This window comes from Nymphaea colorata, chromosome 1, assembly GCF_008831285.2.
Source record: "Nymphaea colorata isolate Beijing-Zhang1983 chromosome 1, ASM883128v2, whole genome shotgun sequence".
Classification (NCBI taxonomy): Eukaryota; Viridiplantae; Streptophyta; class Magnoliopsida; order Nymphaeales; family Nymphaeaceae; genus Nymphaea; species Nymphaea colorata.
In genome coordinates, this window is record NC_045138.2 from 35,279,130 (window position 1) to 35,287,165 (window position 8,036).

Consider the following 8,036-nt stretch of genomic DNA (forward strand, 5'->3'; position numbering starts at 1 on the left):
ATATTAAGAACCTAAAATTCGTGTTGTGCTAGTTTTCTTAAACGATTTACTGCTTTGTTGTTTGCCCATTGCAATTCTATGTTTTAGTGAATCTCTCTTGTGAGAATTTTTGTAATTGGTTTCCCTATGACTCTATGTTTAGGTTGTTCGGATATCATTCAAATAGTAAGTCATGTCATCTAACATTAGGGATGAAGAATATCGTCCGATGGCAGATATAGAGGAAGATGAACCTTTTATATGTACTGAAAAAGACGTTCAATCCAAGAGAAAAAGAACTTCGATAGTATGGAATGACTTCAAATTAGTAGAATTTAATGGAAAAGAGTGGGCGAAATGCAAACATTGTGGTGAACGATTTACTGCACAAAGTAGCAGTGGTACGAGTCACTTGAAACGACATAGAGATATATGTGTCAGAAAACAAATACTTGATGGAAAATAAAAAATATTGTCATTGGAGTTGGTGAATCTGGAGCCTCAAATTTAAGTCTACACAAACTTGATATGGACAGTATAAGAAAAGGTTTGGCTAAGTTGGCAATAATGCATGCACTTCCTTTCAGTATTGCAGAATATGAATATCTTAACGATCTTCTAAAGCTTTGCAATCCAATGTTTGTGCCAATTTCTAGGAGAACACTTACAAAAGACATACAGTCAATGTTCTTGACTGAAAAAAAGAGATATCAAGAACTTGTAAATAACCAAGTGCAACGGATATCATTGACATTTGATATGTGGTCCTCACAACAGACATTAGGGTACTTATGCTTGATAGCCTCTCTTATTGATACAGATTGACAATTGCACTCTCACATACTTAATTTTATACATGTGCCTCCACCACATAATGTAATTTGTATATGTGATATTTTATTGGAGTGCATTACTACTAAGTGGAGAATTCATTTGAAGTTGTTTTCTGTCACTGCTGATAATTGTTCAACAAATGATAGTGGAATAAGTTTGTTGAGAAGGACCGTAGAAAGGAAAAATAATATTTCATTTCCATTGATAGGGGAGTACTTGCATATTCGTTGTGGTGCAAATATCATAAATCTGATAGTTAAAGATGGTATGAATGATATGGACGATACAATTTCAAAAGTTCGTGATAGTGTCAAATATATAAGGGGATCACCAAAACGACTACATACTTTCAAAGAATGTGTAAAGACAATGGATTTGGATGAGAAAAAAGGTTTAAACTATGATGTTCCTACTCGATGGAATTCTACATTCATAATGTTGAGAGATGCATTATTATTCAAAGATGTCTTTCAACATTTGGCATCGTGTGATCCTAGTTATACATATTTGCCTTCTGAGGATGAGTGGTCTCATGCATCAGATTTATGTCAGTTCTTAAAGGTCTTTTACGATGCAACAAATTTATTATCTACCACCAAGCAGGTAACAGCTAATCCAGTTTTTGAAGAAATCGTATCAATTTACCATCATTTGTATAGGCATCGTGGAACATCAAATGAACATATAAGGGCATTGGCATGCAAAATACAAGAAAAATTTGACAAATACTTTAAGGGCTACAATATTCTCTTTGCAATTGCAACTATTTTGGATCCTAGGTTCAAGTTGTCATACTTGAAGTATTTGCTTGGCAATTTAGATAAACATGATGTAATAGTGAAATATGGAATTATAAAGAGCACTCTTCATGAATTGTATGCTAAGTACAGAAATATGTATGAGGATAGTGACACGTGTAATATGGGAAGAGCCAATGCATCCACTAGTACCATGATTGCAATGGAAGAGTATAAAAGTGTGTCTAGATATGGGTTTAAAGCATATGTCAATTCTGTATCTCCTGTAGTGGTTCACACAGATGTAGACAAATATTTGTTTGATCCAATGGAAGAAATATCACCTAATGTAGAGTTCAACATATTATCTTGGTGAAAGGCAAATGAAAGCAAATACAAATTAGCTATTCATGTATCTACAGTTGCTTCAGAATTTGCATTCAGTACATCAGGAAGAATTATTAATGATTATCAATGTTCAACTACTCCCGAAAATGTAGAGTCATTAATCTGCACACAAAGTTGGATTCGTGATGCAAGCAACTTGTGTGAAATGTAAGATGTTCATGCTTCATAGTTTATACATATTAACTTAATAGTGTGCTTAAATTAATAAGTGTCTTTGTTACAGTTTTCATGATGCAGAGCACCATTATGACGATGAATGTTAATCGAGTGCATGCTTATTATGGTAATTTTTGTAATTAATGTTTTGTATTCTATGTTGACAAGCACATGTTAATTTTTATGAACATTTCTTTTTCATGTTAAATTACAAATGGACATTTCAAGCTACAACCATGAATTCTCTACTGACGTTATCATTTCTTTGCATTTTTTTGTTGCTCTCAGATATGGGTGTGGCATCTTTGTATAATATCTTGTGCAGAGTCTTGAAGTTCATGTCAAACTTAAACTATGTTGAAAAGTATTTGTCATTATGACAGTTGATCATATTATGGGTTTGTTCAGTAAATATTATACAGTTCTTCACATTTGTAGAGAACCTTTAACACGAGAGAGAGAGGGACAAATTTTGTGCAAAAATTGATACGATGTAATGTAATGATGGTTTGAATGTTGTACACCTCTGGTGCAGTAAGATGAGTTTGTTTTGATTCCTTCACATCCATACTGTTGCTGACTTTCTTCTCATGTATAATACAACCAGAGGCAAGCCAGGAGAGGACCTCCTAGACATGCAAGGTCCACCTCATCCTCTTCTAGATCTCCAAGCCTACGTAAGGTCTGCTGCAAATTTTATTCTTTCGTTGAGCTTGGAATAGATTTTTCTAAACGTTATTGTCATTCCTCTCTGCACAAGTAATGACAATTATATGCAAAGCCTTTATCTGAGCTACCATTTTCCTTTATTTTTTTAAGAAAATATTCTCCTATTCTTATAGATAATTTGAACTCTCCAGGGAAAACATGCAACTGATTCAGGAATTGAGCAAAGCTTCACAGGTTCAGAAGAGCTCAAGTTCACATCAAGATATGCACAGAGTTTTAAGACCCAATGCATTGCTTCTTACCTAAAACAACAGTGGTCTTTTTCCATATCTTGTTTTAGATTTCTTGTTTAATACTATCTACTTTTTTCATGTGAGGCAGTAACACGAAAAAATTCGTCCTTTTTTCAATCATACCAAGGCCCGACCCGGCCCATCCCAACGGCCTGAGGGACCAACAAAACGGGCCGGGCTGGGCCTTGGTATGGTGGACCTAGCCCAGCCCGGCCCATCAATATTATCGGGCAGACCCGGGTTTGGGCCTGACGGGCTGACCCGGGCCGGGTCTAAACGGGTCGGGCCGGCCCGGCCCGGCCCGATACCCACCCGTAGTGCACGGGTTGGCAACACAGCTTGGAAGTTTGTAACTTAGTGGTTGTCGGAGATGTTCCGGACTTTACTAAAGAAAAGTGCAAACAGTGATAGAAAAGTGTAATGATGCTAAGGAATGGACTAGAGGCAAAACACCCGAAAGACAAGTAGCTGCGACATGACGAGTGCGTCAACCAGACGAACGGACGAAGGCTCAGTTCAAAAGAAATCAAGGGAATGGTTGTTGAACTTCTCTCGCTCGGAGCAAAGTCACTGAGGACAGTGACGATTTTGGTGGTGGGAGAGTGTTGCTGGTCGACTATGTCTGGCCCGGCCAAGCTAGTAGAAGGATATGCTACTTGGTCAGCTTAGGCACAGCTCGGGAAGCATGTGGGATCAATCAGACGTCAAGTCAAGCAAAAAGCAATGCACGTGGAATGTGCATCGCGGTGGTGCAGTGACGAAGCGAATCAATGCATCAAGGTGAACAGTCTCTTTGGAAGTGCAAGTCAGTCGTTGGGGAATCCAGTGAGTTCCCTACGCGTAGTATTTGGATGCACAAGGGGGTGCGCGTGGGTTAGAGGCAATTCCCCCAGTGGACGCATACGCTGCGTTCCACAACCGCGTAGTCACGCGGGGGTGAGCATGTGAATGCTCATCGTCGAGTAGGGTGATGGTCGGCCGCCTTACTTAATGACATATGTCGTCAACTAGCTTCGGCAGGGGACTTCCTCCCAAGGGAAGTCTATCCCTACCCAGATTTTGTATGGATGTAGATAGACACTTGAAGGAATGGCGACGTTCTGACAGGGCCTTATGGCCACGGCTTGCCGATGGCCGACAATGGGATAAATCTGGGTGATGGTGTGCCGAGTGCATAGCACTTGTCGTCTAGTCCACAGTCCTAAAGAAAAGGTAAATGCTTCCACTAGTTTAAGAGAGAGTCGGCTGGCCGAAGGCTTTGGGAAACGCCTTCGACGCCGCGCGAGCTCGAGAAACTTGACCCGTGACAGAGAACGGCCTTCATAAAAAAGTGATAGCAAAAACCAAAGAGAAATCTTTCTGCAAAATCAATAAAAAAGATAACAGCCCAACAAAAGTTGATGCAAAAATTTGAGCAACCAATATATACAACACACAAAAGCGACCTTGCCGCCCAATGGAAGGATGGTATACTCTTCCTAATCTTGGTCGACGTTGGTACCACTTTTAAATGACTGACATGTTCATTGTTGTGCCTAGCGTGGTTTTTCCAACTTTTACCTCAATTCGCCGTTGGTTTCTCACTGTCCGAAATACCAGCAGTCACGAGCGGGAACAGAACCCCTTAGGTGGATACCCGGCAATAAAATCACGAAAGGACATGCCATTTCTGAGTTTGTCAGATAGAGATGCATGCAGAGAGGAGGAAGGAAAATTAGATGTGCTAGAAGCAAAAGATTTCGCTGCCCGCAACAGTGGCCAGCCACCACATGTATGTACACGTCTTCCTGATTCTCTCTCTCTTCCCCCTCCCCGACTCGAGCTCGAGTCGCGTTTCTGTAAAAGTAGAAAACTGAAAAGAAAGAAAATGATTGTCCAGTCCCTCATGGATGTTGCGTAGGATACGAGCGGGAACGACTGTCTGCCTGATGTTTGTCTCATCTGCACTGCTATTGGCTGCGGAAGTCGTCTTGTTGCGTGTCTGGACGGCTGGGCATAGCCGCTGCCGTGGATGGTGCCCAACTGGTCGGGTCATGAGAGGTACCGTACATTGCCTCGTAGACGAGCCTGTTAATCGGCCATGGGTGCCGAGCAACCCTTCACAGTCGGTGCAGCACCGCTAGCTCACTGGCACAAGCAAGCCAACTGAGTGGATCGTCACCGGATAAAACTCCGACAAGCCATCGCCTGAATCCCCTCCACGAGCACGTTACTTCTCAACTGCTACCAGATTGAACCGGTTCCACATGATCCTTTATTGCCAAATCAGGCAAACAGTGTCGAAGTGTCACTTCACGAGAAAAGGAGCCCATCCGAACGGCCGGACGCCTATGCCAATGCCCAATATCGTGCAACGGTGTACGTGGGTTCGGGGAACTGGTGACTCCCGGTACGGCGTAAGCCTTGTAGAGGCGGAGCTCTATAAAGAAGAGAAGCCTCTTCTCCTGGGGAAGCCTTGCCTTGCACCATCACGATCCACCAAGCAATGGGCGATGCACGTGTTAAGCTCTTGGGCTCGTGGGCGAGCTCCTACTGCCACAGAGTGCAGCTGGCTCTCCGGCTCAAGGGCGTCGAGTTCGAATACCTGGAAGAGGATCTGTCCAACAAGAGCCCCTCCTGCTGCAGCACAACCCGGTCCACAAGAAGGTCCCCCTTCTCTTGCATGACGAGAAACCGGTAGCCGAATCGGTCGTCATCCTCGAGTACATTGACGAGACGTGGAAGGAAAACCCCATCCTACCAGAAGCACCACACGACCGGTCCGTCGCCCGTTTCTGGGTCCACTTCGTTGAAGAGAAGGTGCGTCTCAACCATAACTAGCTAGCTAGATCCTATTGTAAACCTGCATCATCTGCTTGAAACCCAGTGTTCGCTCCATGCTGCTGAGCAAAGTAAGAAACTGACGAAGATCCGCTCTATCTTTCTTTTTTGGTTTACATTTAAAAAAAATTAAATAAATAACAGCTAGGCCCAGCAATCGGAAAAGTGTTTCAGTCGGCCGGAGAGGAGCAAAAAGCGGCGGTCAAGCAAGTGTTGGAGTACCTGAAACTGGTCGAATGGGAGCTGAAGGAAGGGAGGTTCAAGGGCAGGAGGTTCTTCGGTGGCGAGAAGATCGGGATTCTGGACATAGTTCTTGGGTGTGGGTCCTACTGGCTCAGCGTGCTGGAAGAGGTGGTGGGGGTCAACCTGACCGATGTGGCTGCCTTCCCATGCTTTCATGCCTGGCTGAAGGAGTTCGAGAGCCTGCGGGAGGTGAGGGAGGCCATCCCCGCCCAGGAGAGGCTGTTGGAGCACGCGAGAAGCGTGCGCCAGATGATGGCGATGATGACGGCGCCGGCGTGGACGAAGACAGAGGTGCCGACGGCAGTAAGCGACGAGGCTGCTCCGGTGGCCCTCACCAAATGAGCACGGCCGACCATCCTCTGCTCGCTTCAGTTGTTTAGTTTTATCTACTGTCTGCATGGCCTGTGTCCACAACCTTCCCAGCTTGTTACTTCGAACTAGCTAGTCATCTTGTGGTATTACTGTCTAGCTGTATCAGGAACCAGTAGCTTCTGATACGCCTGTTTTAACTCGAGTGTCCCATCTACATTTGAACTACTTATGTCTGGTTTTCAACTACTGCGAACTAGCTAGCGGCTGGACGACGAAGGTATAATATAATCTCTGGATAAGCGGCTTCCTTTTCGGAACATATTTGTCAATTTACCGGAATGGGGTTTCAGATTTATCCATCTCTCACTAGCGATTTCAGCTGGCCCCCGTTCATCTCGCAACGTTACGTAGTGATACTAAAGAAAAGTAATAACGACCTCTCCGAAGACGCTGGCTTCTTCTTCTCATTAAACGAACATAAATGTACAGGGCAGGGCCAACAGTACTGGGACGCCATGTGTTTCCTCCCATGCTTTACTGATTGCTAGATCAACCCCAAATTAGTCTCGTGAGAGAAGTTCTATCTTCTTTCTCAGCCCCATGCTGGCTAGCAAAGTTTGGCTAGACCTAGAGAAATGAATCGGACTCTGGCCACGAAGGATGAAACAAACAAGCCACGTGGCTTTATTGCCGCCTACACGCTCCTATCCTTTTGTGACATTCTTTGTAAGGCAAACAATTTGTGATCTTTTCTCTGCTCAATTTTTCTGGAAAAGTAAAGATTGTGAATCTCGTCCCATGCGGATTTTAAGAAGCCCTGACCGAATCTGGCGTTCTTAAACCTTAATTTTGCTAATTACTTGAATTTGGTTCTTTAATGTTCTTCTCCAAATGCTTGCTAACCATATTTTCGAAACAGTACGTAATAAAAGAGTGAAAACCTTTTTGCCTACAATTTATACTGATCTACAGAGTATCACCCTCCAAAATTTGCACGGAGAAGATTAATCTTGCAGGTCATCGACAGTATTTTGGGCTCCAAATTCCCCCGTTTTGTTGGACTGATTCACTCACTTTGAGTATGGTCTTCTCTTTGTGTCTTTTGCCTCAGAATGTTGGGTCGGGTTTGTTGATTCAGCATGGTCTCTTTGTATATCTCTTTTGTTCATCCATTCACCCTGTTTTTTGTACAGCTCTTTTTTTTATTAATAAAGGTTAGGGAGACCCATTTGGCCGCAGATTTGCATCGGAAAGCACAACCCCTTTTTAAGCTGGGGCAAAGCATGCAAATTATGCAACATCAGGTTATGGTAAAAGAGAAACGCCTGGCGTTGAACTATTCACTTCCTTGAGCCTGAGGGTTCTTATGCCCTACCATCTACTTGATGGACGGAGCCCATGCTGGCTAAAGTGTAGTCGATTCTTGCGTTGACCATTGAGCTCAGTGGTCGACACTTCCTAGCCTCCTTCGTCTCTTTGTGAGGGACGTTTTGTCCTTTTACCAGCCACATGGGAGGCCTTCTTTGTCTTGGTCTTTTTAGAACGGTGACTTTTTGTCATGTTTTTTCCACCTTGTAGGGGAAAA

The 8,036-nt window shown here is 43.4% G+C and overlaps 1 pseudogene; it reads left to right on the top strand.

Annotated features, from left to right (window-relative positions):
• Nucleotides 1-5,461: 5,461 nt before the first annotated feature.
• On the top strand, nucleotides 5,462-6,680 carry LOC116245765 (glutathione transferase GST 23-like; annotated as a pseudogene).
• Nucleotides 6,681-8,036: the final 1,356 nt, after the last annotated feature.